The 25096-nt window shown below is 43.8% G+C and overlaps 1 protein-coding gene across 1 annotated transcript in view; it reads left to right on the forward strand.

Annotated features, from left to right (window-relative positions):
* Positions 1-24648: 24648 nt before the first annotated feature.
* NIN (ninein) overlaps positions 24649-25096 on the forward strand; it is a 101062-nt gene continuing 100614 nt past the window's right edge. Inside the window, exon 1 of the mRNA XM_061157388.1 lies at positions 24649-24715. The gene's annotated coding sequence lies outside the window, so the exon portion shown is untranslated. The remainder of the gene's footprint in view (positions 24716-25096) is intronic.

Raw genomic sequence — 25096 nt, forward strand, 5'->3', positions numbered from 1 at the left:
TGGAAGGGGTATCATTAGTAGGACTAACATCGTTCATACAATCATAACCACTCCCTCTAAGGATTAAATTTATCACTTCATCAAAGACACAATGAATTGAAAAACAGAGAGAGACAGAGAAACACTATATAATGACATCTTCCAAAATTAAAGACTTGTTGAAAATTCACCTGGGTTATACAGCTGTTACTCACAAGCGTTAATTCTGTACTGTTTATTGTCATGGGAGCAAAACAGACTGGTGGAGGGTTTCCACCATTTCTTTGCAGACCAGAAAATTGTGTTGTGGTGTTTAGATAAGACACGCGGGGGCAGCAGTGAGCTTATGAGGAGGCCTAACAATGGTGACACTTCTGAACCGGAAAGTTTGACTCTAGACATCGAGATGCTGGCCAAGCTCTGTTTTAAATCATTTAAACCAAACAGAAACATTTTTTTTTTTAACTTTAAAATTAAATATTAGAAAAATTTACTCTTCCTGGTGTATATTTTCTGCTCCCCACGAGTGCTTAATGTCCTTCTCAGACATTTTTGTGTTTTCAATTGACTATGATCTTTTTCAATCCATTTAGGAGTCTGATGATCTTTTAAAGCTGAGAAACTTCCTCCTGACCAGTCCAAGTTGAAGGGTGCTGAACAAGATATCCCAATGCCAGGAGAAGGAAAGCAAGCTCTGGGTGGTGTGGTGTGGAGGGTCAGGAGGCCCACCATGCCCGGTGCTGACATCACAGAGCAAGCCGGTGGCGAGGGCTCCTTTTTAAAGAGGGGGATGCAGTGGCACACCCTCTTCCTTGCCAAAGACGGGCTCAGCTCATCCCCGCCTCTCTGAAAATTGAAGAACACAGACCAGTACTGGTACCTGGTTGGCTTTCATTGCTGGAAGATGTTGTAAATAAAGGTACTACAGCCAGCCCACCTTCACATCCCAGGATGGGGTGGCAGTGAGACAAGCCTAGAAGCAAAGCTGCAGATTGCAGGGGTGTTTACTGAGGGCAGGCTGGTCCTCCGAAGCAGGTGTTGGGGAGGCGGAGAGGGAGGGAGAGGGTGGGAGTCTGGGCTCTTCCCCACGGTGGCCCCAGAACAGCCTGGCAAGGAGCCACCAGGTCAGCCCCTCTCGCTGCAGCCGACAGGAGGCCTTTGTCAGGCTGTCAGGCCAGGTTTTACTTAGGCTCAGCCGGGCTGCCCTCCTGCTCCCCGCTTCCCCCTAGCACAGCTGTTGCTCCTGCTTTCCAAAGCCCAAGCCTACAGCTGTTGCGTTTCCTGTTGCCTTTGTTTGGCCCTGCCAAGTTGGAAGCGTGATGGTGGCTTTAAAGAGAGGGGGTGGGGAAGGTTGCAGCGACCGAGATTCCTGCTCCCAGCGGGCCCTGCACTGGCCGGCCCTCCACCCTCCCCTCTTGGACCTCCAATCCAGGCGTTTCTCAACCACATGATCTCAGGCCCAGGTGAGACGGCCTCTTTTTTGAGCATCCTGAGATGCCAGGCCCTCCTCACCACTCTGAATGTGGGGCGTTCCACCTACTTTTCCCCTGCTGAGAAGCCATCAGGAAGAACAGAGCCTGGACTTGACCTCCGAAGCCTGCTCTCCCCTCTGGTCCCACACCACAGGCCCTCTCGGATAAAAAGGTTTCCTCGTATGTGTTCTATTTCAAATAGTTTCTTTCTTCCACTATTAGCAGGGAAAGATGTGTGTTTATTGCCCTATTTCCATCCAGTGTCTCTCTCTGAACAAATCTGGACCTGCAATTCTTCTTCTTTGAACATGACTTCAGCCATAAAGACATGTGACTGCCTGTGTCCCTCTGTATATTTTTAAATCTGCCCAGAAGCAGAGGTTACCTATGCAGGGTAGGACTGGGGGTAGGTGGGTAAGGCTGTTTTGCTTTCTTACTTTATACCCTTCTGTATTGTCTATAATCTTTTCCCAAGAAATGAATTGTCTCATAAGGCTTAAAAAGAAAGGAATGAGGACAGCTCTAACGACAGTCAGGGCCATTGCCACGTTGGCCATGCCCTCAGGCAGGACTCGACACAGCAGGGTGTTCTCTTCTGTTCTTAAAAATATACTTCAGCTCTTGCTTCTCCTTCTGAAGTCCTCTTTGTTAAGCCTCTGGTGTCCCTAGATACCCATTTCCTGAGAGCAGGCTGAGGGCTTCCTTCCTGCCCCCTCCGCACACCCACACACCCACAGTTTTTCCCTTTCTTTCTCAGAAACTCGACGCTATCAGGCCGAAGAATTGGCCAGGAAAGGGCTCCACGCAGACAGGACCACTCAGAAAAGTAGTAAGCTAAACCTGTGTATTGTTCGATACTTTGAAAAGCAAACTGTCAGGAGAGTGGAAGAGATCTGGCTCTTCTTGAACACTTTGTTCTTTGATTTGTATTCGCTCTTTAATCCATTCAGTCTCCAAATCCTTGCTGAACAGCCACCCTACGCCTGGTTCTGACCAGTTCCTAGGTTAGAAGGGAAGGAGCCGCAGTCCTTGCGGGGAGGCCCAGGCGTTGTCCCGCAGGACGCAGCCAAGTGGTGAGCTTTGGTGAGATGAGCAGGCGGGGGCGCCCTAGAGCCCAGGGCCCAGCCCCACCCAGCCCAGCGGGTGGAAGGTTCCTGGACGGGGAGATGCCGAAGCTGAGTGTTAAAGGACCAGTCGGCGGAGCAGAGAGCAGGAGAAAGGCCATTCCTCACGAAGGGAACATGCAATAAGAAAGAGGCTGTTGAACTTTTCAGGACACTGTGGCCCTGCCCTGAACATTCCACGTGTATATCACCTAGCTCGCACACCCCTGTGGGCGAGTGCCCTTGCGGCTCCATTTTAAAGCTGGGGTCTCTGAGACACAGAGGGCAGAGGGATTTTTCAAAGACCTTGACGTGTGCCGCAGGGAGAGCAAGGGTTTGAGCTGAGGCGCTAGAGGCCTCGCTCTAAACCTCGGTAACTCAGGAACTGAGGGGGCGGGACTTCCCTGGCAGCCCAGTGGTTAAGACTGCACTTTCAATGCAAGGGGTGAGGGTTGGCCCACCGGAAAATAAGATCCCACGTGCTGCCCAGCGGGGCAGCCGAAAGGAAAAAGAAGTGACGAGGCACCGGAACACGGGGTTGCAGGAGCTTGCTCGCAAGATGGGCAGAAGTTTCACAGTGCGGAGGACCAGACTTAGGTTCTAGATGGATCCATCTGCGCCCCTGGAAGAAGGATGGGTGAGGCCGGTCTAGGTTAGCAGTGAGGTGGCAGTTGCGGTCATCTGAAGGAGAAAGCAGAAGGTGGAGATGGGTGGAGAGGGCGGCCAAGCTGAGCTCCACCGCCGAGTTGGGCCAGGTCCACCACCGAGTGTGGAAGGGGGAGGTGTGATGTGGGGCACCCGGCTTAGGTGACTGAGTGGAGGCTGGCTCTTTCTTAAGTAGGCGGGCACGCTAGAGGAAGAGCAGGCTTAGAAGGGGAGGAGTTAGTTAAGGTGTGGGTGGGGATTCCTTGTGGACACAATTAGGTCAGTGGCGGGAGGAAGGGAAAAAAGGACACTAGTGCCAGACATCATTTTAAAGCAGATGTACCTAACTGGGATGGAACTCAAAGGGTCTGTAAATTTTTATGGGAGAAACGTTTCATCTTCATTTGTTCTGTTATTTCACCTTTTTACATCACGTTTTATTTCACCATTTCACTTTTCTGTTACTAAAATCATAGTCTTCGATTACTAATGTGAGAAAATTGCTATAGTAGTATTAGCATTATCTATGGCTTTGTCCCCAGTAGAAATTACTGGTTTTCTGCGTCACATTTCAGTTATTGCAGGTTTCTCCAAGTATCATTAAATCTATAACTACTTTAAAACCATGGTAGTTAGACCTGAGTAGTTAGGCACTGAGTCTGAGTAATTAATGTGATATTAGTGCATTATTACATGCATTATTATATCAAAATTTTTTATATGTTTGGAAGCTATGCTTCCAAAAATGTCCTTTGCATGAAAACATATTTTCAGATTATTTTTTATATATTATGACAATATATTGACTATAATTCCCTGTTATACAGTAAATCCTTGTTGTTTATCTATTTTATGTATAGTAGTTTAAATCTGTAGTCCCATACTCTTATTAATTTATCCCTCCCCCCAATCTTTCCCCTTTGGTAACCATAAGTTTATTTTCCAAATCTGTGAGTATATTTTGGCTTTGTATTTAGATTCATTTTTAATGTTTTTCAGATTCCACAAATAAGTGATATCATATAATAATTGTCTTTGATTTATTTCACTAAGTTTAATATTCTCTAGGTCTGTCCATGTTGCTGCAAATGTAAAATTTCATTCTCCTATGGCTGAAGGATATTCCATATATTCTTAAACCAATTGTCTTGATGAGCACTTGGTGTTTCTATGTCTTGGCTATTGTAAATAGTGGTGCTGTGAACATCAGGGTGCAACTGTCTTCTTGAATTAGAGTTTTCATCTTTTCTGGATATATACCCAGGAGTGGGATTGCTGGGTCATATGGTAGTTACAGTTTTATTTTTTTGTAAAAGAACCTCTATAATGTTTTCCATCGTAGCTGCACCAATTTTCTTTCCCACCTTAGTGAAGGAGGGTTCCATTTACTCCACCCCCTCTCCAGCATTTATTATTTGTAGCCTTTTTGATGATAGCCATTCTGAACAGTGTGAAGTGATACCTCATTATGGTTTTGATTTGCATTTCTCTAATATTTAACACTGTTAAACATCTTTTCATATCCCTGTTGGCCATCTGTATGTCTTCAGGGAAATGTCTGTTTGGGTTTTCTGCCCATTTTTTGATTGGGTTGTTTGTTTTTCAACATTAAGTTGTATGTGTTGTTTGTATATTTTGGATATTAATTCCCTGTCAGTCACATCATTTAAATTTAAAATAAGATCATTAGGGCATCCCTGGTGGTCTGGTGATTAAGACCTCATGCTTAATGCAGGGGGTGCAGGTTCAATTCCTGCTCAAGGAACTAAGATCCCACATGCCGTGTGGCCAAAAAAAGAAAAAAAACAAAACCTCAGTAAAATTTCATTGACAGTTATGTAGTGCTTGCCAGGGGAAATGTTATGTGCGTATTAAGTCCTTTAATCCTCATAAAAACTCCATGATGTTTGCATTATGAAATTCTTCATTTTACAGGCAGGGAAGCTGAGTCACGGAGAGGTCAGGTAACTTGCCCAGGGTCACATATGTAGTAAGTACCAGCCCTGGGATTTGAACCCAGGCAGTCTGCACAGAGCAGCCTCTCCACAGCGGGCCTCCCAGCAGGCACCACCAATCCAGGACTCTGCAGTCCCACCTGCCACTTTCTGACATAGTATAACTTTACTGATTTCCTATTTTCTGTCCCTTTCTACGAAAATATAGACTCTATGAGGACAGAGTTGTCTATTTTGCTCACTGCTGTATCCCCAGTGCCTAAAACAGTGATGGGCACCTAGTAGGTCTATAGTAAATATCCTGTGATCATCTTAAACTCTTTAATATTCCTCTAAACTCTTTAATCACTCCAAGAAGTGATCTATTTGTAAAACTGTGAAAGAAAATGAAAGTAAGAGGAAACACAAAAATGGGGATAATTTGGCTCACATAAAATCCAGGAGGGAAAAAAAAAAAAAAAAAATCCAGGAGGAGAAAATAAGCTTTATATGTTTTGAGTAAGAAATTAGCATTATTTTAAGTGTTTGTAAATCATGTTATCCAGTCCTACATGTCTCAGATCTGGTAGATTATACTGGGAACCATCTAGGAATGATCAAAGAACTCCAGATGGTGTTGTGTACCCAATTGAGATTTGAAATAACATTTGTGTTAGCACCTGACTACATAATTATGTGTTATGTGATCTTCTCCTGTAATGCTCAAGGGCCAAAGAAAACAGATAGAGGGGAGGGTGCAAGAGTGAGATTTTGTTGATTGGCTGTGCCAGCATGTCAAAGGAATAGGGGGGTTGTGTCTAATGCGAAGAGTGTCTTAAATCCAAGAAGACTGGGGGCTACTATACAGGAAGATTGGAGACCAATGCTTTGGTAGGACTGAAGATGGGTGGGATGAAGGTGAATGGGGAGGAAGAGTATAGCGCTGAGGTCACAGTGGAATTTCCAAGTTCAGGATTTCAGAGGTGAAGCAGTTCTAAGTGAAGACAAGGTCTTGTAACAGGATAGGAGATATTGATAGCAAGTGAACAGAGCTCCCAGATGAGTCACAGGACATGGGAAAACTTGATATTATGTGGGTTAGGCACTGATGGATACGTTTATCATCTTGGGCAATGATTTGGAGACTGCAAAGCCAGCTTTAAATATCGCATGGTATTTAAGTATCACCTTCTCCAACAGTTGCCTTTTGCTCAAAAATACTTTACTTACAATAATTCTAAAATAACAATCCTCCCCAAATTAACAAGCTAATTCTAGCATCATTTCAATTTAGTAGGTTCATAATGAGTTTGTGAATTTTGCTTGCTGAAGGTTTGATTCTGTTCAAAAAATTATTTGGAGATAAATGCACACCGAAGGAGTGTCACTTTATAGCTTCAGATTAAAGTCCCTTTTGAGAAGATACTGAAGAATCCATATTTTATTTGATGCTACACACATCATAAAAGATCCTTAGTCTCCAGAAGTCCATGTTCTAAGCCTACAAGACTCTCAGTAAACATGTAAATATCATGCTAAACAATAGTAGGATGGAAAAAAGCACTTAGATCTCCTAGACACCCAACCCATGAAGTACTCCAGTTACAAAAATAATAGGCCAATTTTCAGAGAAACAAAATCTTACTAAGTGTTCTCTAATGGCTTTTGATAAAGATAATAGAAGCTTGAAATTTGATGTATTGTCCAGTGAAGAGTGAGATTTCAGCTTCTTTCACTGGCAGGTGCAGCTGGGGATAGGCTAAGCAATGCTTTGTTTTTCAAGTTTTTTATCCAATACTAAGCCTGAAACATTAAAGAAAGATATCAGAATTCTTAGGTCAACTGTACCCAGCAAGTAAATAGATTATATTCTTATTTAGGGATATTCATAGTAAGAGGCAATTCATGTGTTTCATTAAAGTCACCTAAAATGATAAGAGATTTTACTGAAGTTGTGCAAAATAGAGATTGTGCAAAAGGCATTCAACCTTGCAAACTTTCTAACCAGGGAATAACTAAACAATTTTTCCTTTCCCCACTTAAGAAGGCACAGTGCCAGGCACCTGGGTAGTGTGGGGAAGTTTGAAGTGGAGGAATCCATACTCTAGCTTTTACATGTGAAGTCATTTTTAGACATTTTGTAAAGCTAGGGAAGCAGTTTTGCCCTTCCATTTTTCTCCTACTGAATTTTCCATATCTCCAAGACAGATGGAGTACATGCAACAAAACTAACTCAATGCAGAGGATGCAATCTGGGATATTAAAAATAAAATCTTTTCCAAATCTTCACAAGTTCCTTTAAAAACACTTCCATCCAAGTGTTAAAGAAGCTAACAGAGGTGTCTAAAAATGGGAAAAAGAAGAGGTGCTCCAAAGGGTTCTTTTTTCAAAACCAGTCAGCTTTAATATTTACTTCTCAGGAAGAGCTCTTTGCACAATCAGCAGATATGACCAAATTTAGTCATATGTGGATTGAAAATGATTATATCCCAGAGGACTCTCCATTAACAATCTTTAAAAATGTTGTACCAAATCCAGAAATAAGACAAGTAGTCAAATGTGATTAATAAAGCATAATGTTAAAAAAAAAAAAAAAAAAAGCATAATGTTAATATTTTAACAGACCTCAAATAAACATTCATTTCCATTGCATTATTCAAAAAAATCAGTAAAGAAAATATGGTTAGGTAGATTTTGACATTTTATTCTTTGCCCTTCCTAACTTTAAAGTCTTTATTATAGAAACATTGTAGCTTATATTTTACATTTTCATAATATTTAAGTTTTATATTTTCATAATATTTAAAAATAGGAACCTATCAGTTGTGGCTCCTGGGTTTTTTAATTTTCTATGCAAAACTAATTTATTCTGAGCCATATGTAATTTCAAATTTTCTACTAGTAGATCATCCCCACAAAATTGTGTTCAAATATGGCTATCCCATTGCCATCATCTGAAGAATGCATCAATATTCAATTAAATGTAAATAAAATTAATTTTTCTTCTTTTCCCCACTGGGACATATAAATAAATTGTTTGAAATGTATTACTAATGGAAATTAAATGTAAATTACTTATTTCTTAATTTATGGAGCCTCAGTGCACTGGGAATTGATCTAGCTGCTGGGGATACGGCCATGATGGAGTCAGACAAAGCCCGTTCAGGCTAATAGGGGAGACTGCTAACAGCCCCAGCAGCCCTATAAACAAGCAAATAATCAAACAAGACCATTTCACATAGTGATGAGTGCTGTGAGTGAGAGGGAAGATGCCAATGGCATGGAGGGTGACTGAGAGAGTGTGAGGGCCAGGGTGGTCAGGAAATCAGAGAAGATGATATATGGATCAAGAACAGGGTAACCAAAGGAGCCAGCTATGCAAAGAACAGAGGGGAAAGCATTGCAGGTGAAGAGAGCAGCTAATGCAGGAAGGAGCTTAGTGTGTTTGTATGTCAAAAATGTGGCCCCAGGGGCAGGAGGGTGTGGCCTGAGCGTGGGGGTGCTGGTGAGAGATGAGTCCCAGGTGTTAGGCAGGTTGATTATGGAGTCAAGATTGGGAGTTTATTCTAAGAATGGAAAGGAACCACAGGAATTGACTGCATTTTTTAAAAGATAACTTTGTTTTCTGTGAGGCACATGGAAGGGACCAGAATGGAGGCAGGGAGATCAGGTAGATTGCCAGGAGTCTTGCAGAGACACCCCTAGGTGGCCCTTAGTAGGTGCTAGCAGTGACCACAGTGGGGATGGTAAGAAGTGTTCAAATTTGAAGTATAATTTAGAGATATAGCCTAAGGGGCTTTCTGACAATTTATTGCAGCTCCCCAAACTAAGTTCTCTTTCCTGAGCTACATTTCCAAAGTTTTTCTGAAACAATTTTAGATCCCAGCACCTTGTTCTCCCCTCCCTAGTCCTCTGCACATTTGTGTGCCCCTTTCAGTGCTCAGGAAAATGCCCCCTCAACTCTCTTAAATCACAGTTGATCCCAATGGCTTATCCAGTCATCCACCCCAGGGCATTGGGTGCACCTCAGCTGTTATTGTGCCTGCAGGCCTCAGAAGTGACTCTCCAGACAGCCTTCCCCTAGTCCTGTCACCTTACAGTTCATACCCTCCAATGGACTCCTAGAGAAATCCCCAGATGTCATTTCATACCTTTACATAACTCTCCACATACTCAAGACTTCTGCACCCCCTGGGGATCTGTCCGTAGAATGCAACAGCAGCCCCAACCACACTCAGCTGGTGGTTCCCCTAGTCCTGTCACCTTACAGTTCATACCCTCCAATGGACTCCTAGAGAAATCCCCAGATGTCATTTCATACCTTTACATAACTCTCCACATACTCAAGACTTCTGCACCCCCTGGGGATCTGTCCGTAGAATGCAACAGCAGCCCCAACCACACTCAGCTGGTGGTTTTGCAGGCGAGCTCAATACCAGGATCTCTGCATGCCTCAGTTACCTTGCAGAGGACAGAGCTACCAGCAGCACGATCATGTTGCTGAGGAAACCAGGATGTAGATGTGTTTTTGCAAATTGCAAAACAACACCCTGGAATTCTCTGGCAGTCCAGTGGTTAGGACTCCATGTTTCACTGATGAGGGCATGGTTGGGATCAATCCCTGGTCAGAGAATTCAGGCAAAACTCAACTGGTCTCTTAACCTTGTGCTTCTCCATGAACTGCTGCCCCTAAAAGAGTACTCCTCCCCACCCACTCTTGGTAAAGCATTATTTTTAGAACAGGACTCTGGAGCCAGATTGCCTACAATAGAACTCAAGTATCATTACATTTTAGTTTACATGACCTTGGACAAGACATTTAACCTCTCTGTGCCTCTGTTTCCTCCTCTATAGAGGAGACATAATGATAATACCTGCTTCATAAGATGAGGATCATGTGAGTTACTATGTATAAAGTGCTTTGAATGACATCTGATGTAGAACAAGTGCTACACAAATATGAACTAGTAATATCATGGTCATCATTTTCCTGTCTCTCACTGACACATCACCTTCACGTCTTATTTGTTCTGCAAAACTCCAGCTATATGATCATTGACCTATTACCAAAAGCCCCTGGGCAGATATCTAGGTAGGGGAGGTTGTTAGGGGAGTGCATAGTGTGGTCATTATAAAAAAAAAAGTTGATGGGCAAAGTGATGAGGCAAGTGTCAGGGATGCTAAAGAGACACTTAATACATTGTGATTAATTTACTCTGAATAATGCATTGAAGTGAAGACATTTTTAAAGCGATATTTAGATTAAATTACTTACCATTCTGAGGCTCTTCTCACTAACCAGGAAGTGTGCGGAGCAGGCAGAGGGGAGCCCATTCTTTCTGGTTACTGTTGGTTTACCTGGGGTTAAAGGTCTGTATCTCAAGCTCTTGCTTTAACCTCATTGTTTTTAGTCACTGCAGTATTTAGGATGCTTACCAGTTTAATTAGGCTGGGTTTATCTGTGGTAACAACAGTAACACTATGTTTCAGCAGCTCAGTAACAAGGTTTATTTCATATATATATATACTCTTTTAGTTGCTTTAAAAAAGATGTATTTTCATTTATTTGGCTGCACTGGGTCTTGGTTGCAGCACATAGAGTCTTTGGTCCTTAGTTGCTGCCTGCAGAATCTTTAGTTTCAACATGCAAACTCTTAGTTACAGCAAGTGGGATCTAGTTCTCCACCAGGAGTTGAACCTGGGCCCACTGCATTGGGAGCCCAGAGTCTTAGCCACTGCACAACCAGGGAAGTCTGATAAGGTTTATTTCTTGTTCATGCCACAACTTGTCACACAAGACTTACTTATTGTATTCATTGAGGAACCAGGCTGGCAGAGGCTCCATCTCAGCGTGCTTCCCTGATCATGGGGGCATGGGTGAGGAAGCAAGGCAAGCCACACATAGGCTTCAAGAAACGCCCAGAAATACCCACATCATGCTGCTCATATTACATTGGTCAAAGCAAGGCATATAGCCACGCCTGGGCTTGAAAGGGAGAGAGCGTACAATCTTCCTGCAGGGAGGTACCCCCAAGAACTCAGGGACAAGCTTCCACAAGGAGTTAACGTGAACAGAAAACCCATCTGAAATTAGCTGAAACAGTAAAAGGACGGGGGGATATTTCCTCACCCAACAAGAAGTCTGGAGGTGGATCAAGGCCCAAGTCTGTAAATCCAGCTGTACAAGGGGGTTTTTAGGGGCCCACTTTGTTTCCATCTTTCTACTTTGCTATCCCCCATCATTATCACAGAATGGCTGCAGCAATGTCAACCATCACATGCCATTCCAATGACATCTGGAGAAGAATAATGATGCTTCCTTCCACTAGCCTCACAATATTGAGAAAATGTCTTCCAGAATCCCCCTCAGCTTCCCTTGGGTCCCATTGGTCAAAATTAAATCTTATGACCGTGTCTTAGTCAGTCACTGGCAAAAAGAATGAGACCACCTCCTGCCATGAGTAAAAGCCCATTTTCCCTTCACACAAGCAAGTCTGACTTATATAAGAAACATGCCACTGAACATAAGAAATCAGAAAAATGTAGTCTGGTCTCACCAACTCTGGCAAGCTCCTTTATTCAGAGTGTAAATAAAGAGGGACCACAGTGGCCCCTCGTGAAAAGCTTTCATTTGTGCTTACATAATTATCACAGTGGAATAACTAGGGGCAAATAAAGCAAGCAAAACAGGCATTTAATAGGAAAGGATCATTTACCTAAGGGTCAGGGAAATAAGACACTACTTTGGATTGATATTACATCCGTCTCAAAAGAGTTGACCAAAAGAATTCACCACTCCCTTCTTTGTGATCCCCCACTATAGTCTAAACATACTTTCTTCATCATTTCACTCACCACACATTATTTGCCTTTATCTGTGTACCTGTCTGTCTCCACCTGCAAGACTGTAAGCTCTTTGAAAGATATGATCTGTTTCAACTATTTACTTTCCTGTGTGTGCTAAAAATAACAATGGATAACATCAGTTACTTGTTCACCATGTACCAGAGCCCATTCAGATTCTAAATGAATTAATTCTTAAAATGCTCACAACTGTCTTATGAGGTCTTGTGCTGTTATTATCAATATTTTTATAGATGAAGCAGCAGAGGTTCAAAAGGTCAAGTCACTTGACCAAATGTACACAACTACTAAGTAAGAGAGTTGGATTTCAAATGGAGGCAGCCTAGCTAGGTCATGAGCTTGACAAATGGGTGAACCTAACATACATTAATATGCAATGCGAAGGTGAGAGAGCATAGGAGTGAAGAATAAGTGCTATTATCTTTTATTGACATGTAGAATCTGAAATCAAGCATGACAGATGTAAATTCCCTGAGGGCAGAGATCATGTGTGTTTCCCTTGTTCGCTATGGTTTCTCTGGGTCTTAGTACAGTCCTGGCACACAGTAGGTCCTCAAATATTCCTGAAAGTGAGAGAGAGAGGAAGGGGGTCTGAGCCAGGGAGGAAGGAAGAGAGATTGAGTGAATAAACACAACAAATGCCCTCCTTCCTCTATATTTTCTACTGAATCTTCCTCTTTCTTATTTGCTTGGGTAACTTGGCTTCTGAAATTTATAGTAGCTCAGACCATAAAGCATCTGCCTACAATGCGGAGGACCCGGGTTCAATCCCTGGGTTGGGAAGATCTTCTGGTGAAGGAAATGGCAACCCACTCCAGTATTCTTGCCTGGAAAATCCCATGGATGGAGGAGCATGGTAGGCTAAGTCCAAGGGGTCGCAAAGAGTTGGACATGACTGAGCGACATCACTTTCACTTTCACTTTCATGAAGCAGAGGAGGAAGTGTTGATCTTAAGTACTCAGTTCAGTTCAGTTCAGTTCAGTCGCTCAGTCGTATCCAACTCTTTGCGACCCCATGAATTGCAGCCCACCAGGCCTCCCTGCCCATCACCAACTGCTGCAGTTTACTCAAACTCATGTCCATTGAGTCGGTGATGCCCTCCAGCATCTCATCCTCTGTCATCCCCTTCTCCTCCCTCCCCCAATCCCTCCCAGCATCAGGGTCTTTTCCAATGAGTCAACTCTTCACATGAGGTGGTCAAAATATTGGAGTTTCAGCTTCAACATCAGTCCTTTCAATGAACACCCAGGACTGATTTCCTTTAGGATGGACTGGTTGGATCTCCTTGCAGTCCAAGGGACTCTCAAGAGTCTTCTCCAACACCACAGTTCAAAAGCATCAATTCTTCGGCACTCAGCTTTCTTCACAGTCCAACTCTCACATCCATACATGACTACTGGGAAAACCATAGCCTTGACTAGACGGACCTTTGTTGGCAAAGTAACGTCTCTGCTTTTTAATATGCTATCTAGGTTGGTCATAACTTTCCTTCCAAGGAGTAAGCGTCTTTTAATTTCATGGCTGCAGTCACCCTCTGCAGTGATTTTGGAGCCCCAAAAAATAAAGTCTGACACTGCTTCCACTGTTTCACCATCTATTTCCCATGAAGTGATGGGAAATGCTCTCAAAGAAAGGAGTTTAAATGGAACATTGTTGCAGGGTACCCAGGCCTATCTGCTACCCTAAAATTCACTTAGCTTTTGAAACAATGTATCTTATATACAGTAGACTTTCCCTCAAACTGAAACTTTTTTTGGAAACATTCTTAAAGAGTTTGGACTTGTGTTTTTTCTTCTAATTGTGTGCTGCCTGAAATGTCAATGCAACACAGGAATGGCAGTTCCCGCATGGACAAACTGATTAATTTTTTTAAAATCAATGAAAGGCCATAAGCAAGTGAGCAGCAATAATTAAAGGCCAGGAAATGGCCACTGTCGGTTAGTGGAACTATTACTCTGGCAGCCCCTCCACCAGCATTGTGTCCCATTGGGTAATGGGCTGCGGATGCTCAAAGCACTATTTTTCTTCTTTCAGCACCATTATCATAAGACTCTGTTTTCATCATTCATAGAATTTCACAGTCCATAGAAATAGCCATACAAATTTGATATATCAGATCTAATTTTTAGATTGTACAGACTCCCCACTTTAATTTTAATCAGCAAAGTAAAATCATACTGAAACCAAAGCATTGCACTTTTGTCACAAGTGAATTTCAAGTGTTCTTATTCCTAAAAGGTGTCCAAGTTTCTGTCATTGATTTTCTTGTTTTGATTCCTATCCAGAAAGCTAATTTTTAAAAGTGTCTCTTTGGTCTAACCTTGAACTAGAACTTCATGAGTCTCCGAATATGCATTTGTTCTTTATTCTCAGATTACTTTCTGATTTCATTCAAATGTCTTTGAGTTATTAGGGTTCTCTAGTGTCTCCTTCAATTTCAGTATATCCAAAAATGAACTCATTGATTTCTTTCCCATCTGGATTCTTCTTCTTGATTCTTTTACTTTGCTGATTGGTACCATACCATCCTTCACCCTCTGATCCAATGCAACACTTTGACCACTTTCGATTGCTCTCATTTTCCCACCTACATCCAGTTAGTTTACAAGTCCATTCGCTTTGATCTCTGGATTCATCCTTTCCTTTCTATTACCTCACCCACTGCTCTAAGTCAGCCACTTATCATCCCCTTGTGAAATATTGCAGTGATCCCCAAACTGACTTCTGTTGTTTGCCTCTTATCCCTCCAACCCATCCTTTACATTTCCACACAATTATTTTCTAAAAGAGAAGTGTATCATTTCTCCCCTGCTCAGAAATCTAAGATGAACAATTTTTTAAAAGCCCAAACTTTTTAATGACATTCAAGACTCTTCTTCCTTTACTCCCAGCCTACCTTGGTGGTCTCATCACCTTTCACACCCCACCATTACCTTCATTATCCCTGCACATGTATGCATTTTCCCCAGATTTATTATGACCTCCCTCAATTCCACCAGTCTGGTGAAATCCAAATAACCCTTCAAGGCCTAGTTCAAATACCCCTCCTTTTATGGAAAGGTGCTCAAGCACCAGGCAAAATCAATCACTCCTTCCTGCTCTCGTAACATTTTGTTTATATCATTATATCCTTGTCCTCAGTCAGGTTCCCAGAAGAAGATCCTGAGAGGAAGGTTTGTAGAGACGGGTTTACTTAGGGAGTGTTCCAGAAGACAGAGACTGGCAAGTGAATGAGGGGAGTGGGACCAGGAAAGAGAAGAGACAGAACATGTGTGAGACTGGGTGAGACTAGGCAAGAAGTCCAGGAGCAGTCGCCCAGCCTGATCTGGTGGGACATTAACTGAAGTCCTTCTCTAAGGCAAAGGGAACTGGGCTTTTTTATTCCCACATTGAGTACTCACTGCTAGGAATTAGGCTCCCCAGCACTTGCTGCTCTCCAAATATGTACCTTGTACCCAGGGGCAGCCACTAAAGAAGATTCGTAGGTGCAGCCCAGTGGAAGCAAAACCTGTCAGCTGATGGAGGGGCACAGAAATGGAGAAAGGGATCCCTGAACATCCGGGAGGAGGGCAGACAGTGTCAGCTCTGCTCCTTAGTATAGTCTGCCTTATTTCCACCCAAGCACTTCCCAGCCTCTGGATGGTGAATCACTAAGGAGTGGACGCCCCTTTTTAGTCATCCTTTTGTCCCCACAGCACAGAGGATGTGACTTTGCACCTGGAAGGTGCTTAAATAGCATTTGTTGTTTCAAATTGAATATTCCTTTCCTAGGTCTTATGGAACATTTTGCTACTACTAATCATATAGCTGAGACTTTCTTTTTCCTCCTAGCTAGTTTTAGCTCAGTAACAGAAGATGTGACTTCTGGGGTTTCAAAACCTAAGGTTCAACTTTTCACCTTGTGCTTTTCTTCCTGGAGCAACAACTTGCTCAGCATCTCTCTCCCTAAATTCCAAGGCAGGCTGCTTGCTCTGCTCAGTCAAGACTGCCAACCCAAGAAACATTTTTGAAAGATCACAGTCAACATCACTGCCAAGAGAAGAGGTTCTTGGCACACAGAGAACCTGGTTCAATATGAGATGCCAGATGGTGATTTCAACTTCAGCTCAATTCCTGCTGAAAAAAAATGTTTGAACTGCAGATGAGAAAAGCTTCTATGACAAATTTCCAAGTGTTAGAAGCTTCAGAGGGAAATGGCAAGTGTTGATATAGCCCCCTCCCAACGACATGCACACACACCATAGAACTACTACCTGCATCTGGTAACTAAGATTCCTACAACGATGACTTTGCTTAAGAAGACTATCAGCCCTGATATGATTTTTTTTTTTTTACTAATATTAAAGTATATTATCCAAATCCATTAAAAGAAAGTACTATCTGTCTATATGCAGTGTTTTTTCAAAGGATGTGTCCCTGTAGCATCTGCTGTGAGCTTTTTTGGTATCTGGAGGCAATTCTTTCCTCTCTACCAGTAACTCCATCATTAAGCCAATTAATAAACAGTATGTCTCCCCTCTCTGAATGCTTTCACATTACAAAGGATGTGTGTGAAGTATAAATTGGTGGCGCTCTGCCTGGATGCCCTTCGGTCTGGCGCTCTGCCTGGATGCCCTGGATGCAGCAGACTGACTACTGCAGGAGGTGGAAAACCCAGCACCTCTGACTCAAGTCAGGGCTAACTCTGAGGTGTAGTTTATGCTCCAGAACTTCACTCAGGATTAGGCTGAGGCTGGGACTTTGCCTGCAGTTGTACCCTTGGCTGACTTGTCTTCTGCTCTCCCTGTCTTGTTCTTCCTTTCCTCCTTAGCCCTCCCCTACAGGCTTCTCCTAGAGCATTTCTTTAATAAGACTCATGCACACAAATCCTCATCTCAGGGTCTGCTTTTGGGGAACTGACCTAAAATTCTGGGCAGTAGAAAACTTCAACGCATTTGTGCAAATAGAGGGAAGATAGTTTTTGTTTTTGTCTGGAACAAGGAATGTATGTATGCATACTTCCTTTATTAATCAAAGTCTCAGAAGGAAATAGTGGATAAACTAAAATTAGGTATTTGGAGAACAGTTAATAAAGGGACTACTTACAATGGGGTGAGCTGAGTGCACAGAAGCAAGGGTGGTGCCTGCCTGGAAGCTGATACCAGAGGGCACCATTACCAACCCTTGGCTTCACTGGCAGAGCTGGTGACAGCATTGTGTAGAGATGGCTGTGATCTTAAGGGATGCAGCCAGCCTACAGAGACCCTAGAGGTGGCAGCAGGCTGAGTAAATACCCCAACCTCATGATCTTTCCTCCATCCAATCATTTGCCATCAGCCAAACCTAACGGGATGCTAGGTGCAGAGGAGACCCTTAATACAGCACATCCTGGTTGGCTTCTTAGGGAATAGAGCAAGTAGAAGAGGCAAAGGGGGCATTTGGAAGGACAAACAGGCACATCTACCTACCTATTCTCTCTCTCTCTCTCTCTCTCTCTCTCTCTCTCTCACACACACACACACACACACACACACATACACACACTTTGCTCTGTGACCAAATACACATAAACAGGCACTCATTTTTTTCCCTACTGATTTGTAGTCCCCCGATCCCCTTTTATTTGTACTTTGGGGGATCCAGAAATAGGTTGCATGATGGGGGGCGGGGGGGAGGCAGTAGAAAACTTCTCAATAATACAGAAATCAGACAAAGTGCTTTTTTTGTTAAAGCTTTGATCATGGCATCTGGACATCTCATCATAATCCCAAAACCTCATCTCCAAGATGGATTTTTTGTTGTTGTTGCAGACTGAAATATGACTCCTGGAACTCACTGCCATAAGATTTATCATCACATTGACCTCAGTATTCTGGTGTGAAGAGGTCTAGATTATATCTTTAGAGAACCATGCACATTTGGTCCAAATTGAAAACAAAATGCAAATCAAAGATTTATATTGTTTTTGGTAATGAAGGATCTAATTGCTCTCTCATCAATCCAGGTGCAAAAGATGCCCTCATTATTTGGTTTACTCCCAAATGTCCCCATTATTGGAGGTGACACTCTCTTCCTATTGGTCTCATTTTCTGTATTTGAAATGGTCATTTTCCCTGCATTCAGCTTTGACTTGGTTCCAAATATAAAACACTGCAAAATGTGCAGAGTGGAAGACAAAGATCACCCAGTTGTTTCAAAGCCTTTGAGATTAATCATGGAAAACAACACAGCTCCTTGGGATGCCGGCAGGAGCTGATGTGGGCAGGATGAAGGCTGGAGGATGGAGCGCACCCCTCCCACTCATCCCTGGAGGACAGGCACACACACACAGATTACCTTCTGGGCCTCCAGCCCTCCCTCTCAGAGTCCCCTCAGGTGTGGGTACAGCTGAGCAGAAAACAGGTAGGTGCTGGGACAGGTGTTGACAAATGGCCTACACGGTTGTCATCTCTAAGTGTTAGAATAGGGCACACTGGGCTATTTTCTTCTGAAATTTTGTTTTTTTAAATACTCTTAGGCGTCCAAAGGTTTTAGAGGGTGGTGGCTTTTAAGAATATTTTAAAACTGTGTTTCATTCCAAGAAGGTGGTTTGCATCACCCATAAACCTGCATAGATGGGCAAGTGTGGGTATGGATGAGCCCAGCCCAGGAGACTGATACATGAGCTTGAGCAAATCACCAAGCCCTCCTGAACACAGGCTCCTCATCACAACAAGGTGCTGGGTGGGAGGAATAAGAACCCTCTTCTTGTTCTAACATTGCACTCCCTGAAACAGCAACCACCAGACGTAGGCAGCTAGTCTGAGTGGAGACGAGCTGCAAAATACACACTAGATTTTAGACTTAGTGCAGCCACTTATGTAAATCATATCATTCATAGTTTTTATATTGACTACATGTTAAAATGATAATATTGAGCATATATTGAGTTAAATAAAATATAAACATTTTACTTGCTCATTTTTACTTTAAAAAATATGACTACTAGAAATTTTTGAATTACACTTGTAGCTCACCTTCTTTCAACAGAACTGTTTTATTTATTTAAAAACTATTTTTTTTTAATATTTCTTGATTCTCATTTCTTTTGTGTGTGCCTCAAATCTAGAAAACTTAAAGTACTCTTGCTTGGGGGAAAATGTTATATCATTTTCCATTCAAAGGTCTCTTTCTTTAAAGAAAAAAAAAAGGTAGGGATTTCAGGTCATGATGACTGAATGTTTAAAAGAGTGTGAGGTGAAGGAATGCCAATGGTTCTTAAATTAGAATTTTAATCTCTTCTACTTTGAAGGAAACTGTGTCAGTCTTTAGACCTTACATCTTTAGAACAGTTGAATATTTCCAGATCCCAGATACATGAAAAAAGAGTGAAGACCAGCCTCCCTACCCCACCATGCACACATAGGAGACATCTCTTCTCCACGTGAGGTCCAAGTATTTGGAAAACCCCTCAAAGTTTAATCTGTGGGCTCCCAAGGATACATGTTCAATAACTACTTCCTGCTGTGCATGAACTGCTGGGTCAAACAAAGAACAGTGGACAGAGACAGGGCATCAAATATGTCTTCAAACTGATAATCTGGGCAGAAAGAGTAGCAGAGGGGAGCTGCAGAGGCACTTAGGAGCACAGTGGGAGGAGGGTCGTTTGTCTGGAGACAGTAAAGGTACATATATTGGCATGGATCAAGTAGGGTCTTGAATATCAGGAGGAAGATCTAGGACCTGATATGAAAGGCAATGGGCTGAACAACTTGATAGAAGACACGTTTTAGGGAAATCACTCCTCTCTTCTCTGCTATGCTATATACCTGTGTGTCCCCAACTCTAGGACCTGACTAGAATCCAGCACCACCGCACAGAGTTCCCTCACTCTCTCCTATGTGCGTAGTTTTGCCTTCCCCAGGCACAGTAACACATTCCTCAAGGGTAAGGACCAAGGCTGAGGTTACTTCTGAACACCACTTGACTCCCGGGAGAGTAGTAGACATGGAATAGGTGTTTAATGCTTACTTTTAAAAAATAATCTTTACAATAGCCAGGACATGGAAGCAACCTAGATGTCCATTGACAAATGAATGGATCAAGAAGTTGTGATACATATATACATACAATGGAATATTACTCAGCCACAAAAAGGAAGAAATTTGAGTCATTTAAACTGAGGTGGCTGAACCTAGAGCCTGTTGGACAGAGTGAAGTAAGTCAACAAAAACAAATGTCGTATATTCACGCATATATATGGAATCTCGAAAAATGGTACTAATGAACTTATTTGCAGGGCAGCAATGGAAGCACAGACATAGAGAACAGATTTGTGGACACAGTGAGGAAAGGAGAGTGTGGGATGAAATGAGAGAGTAACATGGAAACATGTACATTACCATATGTAAAAATAGATAAGTAATGGGAAGTTGCTGTGTAACATAGGAAGCTCAACAGAGTTCTCTGTGACAACTTAGAAGGGTGGGACGGGTAGGGTGGGGTGGCAGGAGGCTCAAGAGAGAGGGGGTGTGTATATACTTCTGGCTGATTTTCACATTGTTGTATGGCAGAAACACAACAACACAACACTGCAAAGCAATTGTCCTCCGATTAAAAATGTTCTTTTTGCTGAATGAGGGAAGATAAAGAGAGCATCCTAATTCCTAAGGTACAAATTAGGAAATGCAAATCTGTTTGCTTTCTGTCTCTTTCCCATCCCTCTCCTGTGTATCTCTTGTTTCTTGAGGGCATATTCTTGGGTTCTTACCATCAGTATTTTGTCATGCAAACTCGTGGTCTTTGACTTGTGAGTCTGGAACCCAGATTTTGCCCTTCTTCATTTCACCACCCATGTCCTTAGGCCTTTGGGGAGAGGGTGATGTCCTTTTCACCCAGACAGTCCCTGTGTTGGATTATTACTGATAATCTGCTTTATGTACTTGGCCCTCCCTGATGCAGCTCTACTGCTTACACAAACACTGTCCTGATTAGTTCAAACCATCAGAGAAATAAGAAAGACACTAAGTGTAGAAGGAGCTGGGAGTTCCCGCACAGTGACAGGAGAGTTTTAGTTTAGGTTTTTTGTTTGTTTTTACTATTCTGCGATTATGAAATAACATAAAGCCAACTATGACTTTGAGGGAGAGTACACAATTTGGTTAGAGCTGTAGCCTTTCCTTAATCAGAAAAAGATAACTCTGCAGATTCCAGGACATTTACTAAGTTTGAATCTCCCACCCCCACTCCCTCTTTTAATTAACTTCTGTTATCTTGACTCTAAATTAATCATTACAGAGTTACTGCAGGAAGACATAAAGAATAACTTTCTTTTCCCTGGACTACTTTTTAGTTAACTTTTTACAGTTTTTTTTTTAACAATCTAAGAAAGCCAATCCAGCACTGGAAAATGTAGCAGAAAGCCATTGGGAAGTGTTGGCTACAAAAACTTTAAGGACACTAGGTCCCTGAACAAGGCTCTTCTTAAAGTGAGAGCTGATATCAGTGGTGATAAACTGCAAGAGATAAGGAATGTGAAGGGTATTAACTCTGGGTAAATATTTATATTTCTTTTCATTTTTTTCTTACATTGCATATAATGTAGAGTTGATGTTTGGCCACTATTTCTGCTCTTATCTTTATTTTTTGTTTAACAGAGGAAAACTCAAGTGATAGCTTCTGAGGTAATTCCCTGCTTTCTTCCAGTGACTCAGTCTGGACCAAGACTAACCTTTCACCCTGTGCAACCTAAATTGCAGGTACATTGTGATCTTTGTTAAAAGATCTACCTTAAGTGATCTTCACTGGCAGGATTGTAATTGCAAAGCTACACCATCAAGTAGCCACGCTGCACACTTTCCCCTCCTTTATAGCGAAGCTGGAAATTGTGTATAATTTTCAGCATTGACTCCACTCAATTTACTCCCCTCATGAAAGAGTATCTTGTGGTTTTGAAATGACACAATCCCCGCCAATTCTGAGTTTTCTCCACAGGGAACATCTCCTCAACCCCAAGATCACTGCTGGAAATGAATGACAGTCTCATCCTTAAGGATTCTTGCAAGTTAAAAAGTGGTGCCTGGGAAAAAAAAAAAAAAAAGTGATGCCTGGGGAGAGAACTTGTATGGTGAGACTCTCATGGCAGAAACTAGATGAAACAAGGAAAAAAAAATCTTTTAAAATCTTATTTTATTGCATAGTTGATTTATAATGTGTTAATTTCTGCTGTAGAGCAAAGAGTTTCAGTTATACATACACACATATATATGTTACACATGTACATATATTCTTTTTCATATTCTTTTCCATTATGGTTTATCACAGGATATTTAATATAGTTCCATGTGCTATACTTAGGACCTTCTTGTGTATCCATCCTATATATATTAGTTTGCATCTGTTAATCCCAAACTCCCAATCCTTCCCTCATCCACCCACCTCCCCCTTGGCAACCACTAGTCTGTTCTCTATGCCTGTGAAGTTGTTCGTTTCATAGATATGTTCATTTGTGTCTTATTTTATTCCACATATGATATTATATGATAGTTGTCCTTCTCTTTCTGACTTACTTCACTTAGTATGATAATCCCTAGGTCCATTCATGTTGCTGCAAATGGCATTATTTCATTCTGGAAAAAAACCAAAACACTCTTCATTCTTACCTTCTAGGACTGTTGGCTGTTTTAGTTCCCAGTGAACATATTCTCTTATTTATGACATTTATGTAAGGATTCTGATAACAGGTTAGCTCTTCCCATAACAAACAGTGTGTATGTATGTTGTGTAATTATTCCTGGACTGAACAACCATGCATAAAGTACATGAGTGTGTGTGTGTGCATGTTTACCCAAGACTGTTAAAGAGTGGGGAGAGAGGAGCATGAACCTTTCCTTTTGCTTATTCCCACTTGCATGTGTTGAGAGAATAGCATTTGGTTTCTAAAATAAAGCTGATCTGCATAAAACAAACAAACCCCAAACTTTATTTTCAGTTATCTGTCAATTATATTAAGTTGTAAGAAATAATACAGAGAGGTTCCTTATAGACCTTTTCCCCAATTTTCCCCAATGATAACATTTTGCATAATTGTAATATAATGTCACAACCTGGAAAATGACATCAAAACAATCCTAGGGCCTTATTCAAATGCCACCAGTTTTATGCTCACCTGTTCCTGTGAGTATATATTTAGTTCTATGCAATTTTGTCACAAATGTGACCTGCTTTTGAATCCTAGCTCTGCCAACTAGCTGTGTGGTCTTGAGCAAGCTCCTTAACTTCTCTGAGGCCTGGTTTCCTCATTTGCAAATGGATGGAATAATGTCTGGCTCCTAAGGGTGCTGCGAGGATTAGGGTAAAATCATTTGTCAAGTTTCCAGCACACTGGATTCTCAGAAAATGCTAGTTTCTTCCCGTCTACCCCTTGTTCTTTCAGTAGCAAGGGAACATTCTCCAGTTTCCAGCTGAAATAACCAGACTGGTGAAAGTTTAGTTTAGCCGCTCAGCCGTGTCCGACTCTTTGCGACCCCATGGATTGTAGACTACCAGGCTCCTCCGTCCACGGGATATTCCAGGCAACAGTACTGGAGTGGGTTGCTATCTCCTTCTCCAGAGGATCTTCTCGACCCAGGAATCGAACCCGGGTGCCTCACATTGTAGGCAGACGCTTTACCGTCTGAACCACCAGGTAAGTCCAACCAGGCTAAATCAGGCGGCTCCTTCTTCAAGGGCAATGCATTTAACTCTGCAGCCCAGAGAAAAAAATGGTGTCACCTCCGGCCCACAGCCAACGCCTCTAGGCCCGGACCGGAGTCGGGTTTGCCTCCAGATCAGAAGTGTAGAGATGGAGAAAGTGAGAAGCAGAGACTCTGGGGGAGCCCCTGGAGTAAGGGGAGGAGGGAGGAGGCGGTAGATACCGAGCAATCACAGGCCTGAGAGTTTCCGACTCCAGGGATTTTCCCTCGGGTGTGGCTAGTAACACATGGTTGGATGTAGCCACAGAAGGACATGGTGGGCAGGTGGGCGGAAGCCAGTCTAGACTGGTAGGAGGGTCGCACTCACTGGCTAGGGTTCAGGGTCAAGCCTGGAGCTTTTCAGCCTCCCGGGACCCTCTTCCAATGACCGCCAATGGGCGCTCGAGGGCCGAGAAATCCAAGGCCGCCTGGGGCACAAGAGGCACCTGAATGCCCATCTTACGGTCCCACGGGCTGGAGGCGGGCCCCTTCCCCGACCCGGAGACTTTGCTGGGCGGGTGTCCTCGGCACGGAGGGGCGTGTGCACGAGTTTCTGGAAGGAAGGAAGGGGCAGAGGGTCGACTTCAGGTCTCTGACCTCCCCCACCCGCGTCCCAGCAAGCCCCGGACTTTCCGAGTTCAGATCTCCGCGGCGTCCGCCCCAGCGGTCGGGACCGAGCTCCTCCGGGCTTCGGCCACACGAGGAGCAGTCCCCGTGGAGGGAGGGTGGCGGACTGACTCCGAGAGGGCCCGGGCGGCGCCCAGCGCTCCTCCCTCAGCGGCCCCAGCTGCGCGGGCCGCGGAGGAGGAGTCGTGCCCGGGCAGGCGTCGCCCTGGCTCCTCCTCCCCGCGCGGGCCTGGCCCTTCCTCCCCGCCGTCCAAGGCTTCGGGTGGCCGCGGCGGAGCCGGGAGCCGAGCGCGCTGGGTGCGGCCGTCCAGTTGCCGCCGCCGCCGCCGCCTCCGAGTCCCGAGTGCCCCCGCGGCCATGGTACCCGCGGCGGCGCCGGGCGCCTGAGCTCCGGGACGCGGTGAGCGCGCAGCCAGCTCCCGGGGACCCGGGTCCCGCGGCCTGGGGGTGCTTGGAGGCCTCGTGCTGCCCCCGCGCCGTCGGCGAGGCCCTGCGCGCCCGGGTGGCCCCGGCATCGGGACAGGCTGGGGATCCCCCTCCGGGGCTGCGGCCGGGTGGTGGCTGTCGGCAGCGAGGAACCGGGTGGCCAGGCTGCCGGCTCGGACCCGGGCGTCAGCGGAAAACCAGGCGGGGAGGGGGCGGTGTGGGAGGCGGAGGAGGGGCCCGTCCCGGAGCGTGGGCGGCGGGGGCGGGTCGGCGGGCGGGGAGGATGCGCGCCGCAGTCCCCGGGAGCAGCGCTTTTGTGAGTGCTGGCCCCTTACATATGGAAATGACGCTTGCG

Source organism: Dama dama, chromosome 12, assembly GCF_033118175.1.
Source record: "Dama dama isolate Ldn47 chromosome 12, ASM3311817v1, whole genome shotgun sequence".
NCBI lineage: Eukaryota > Metazoa > Chordata > Mammalia > Artiodactyla > Cervidae > Dama > Dama dama.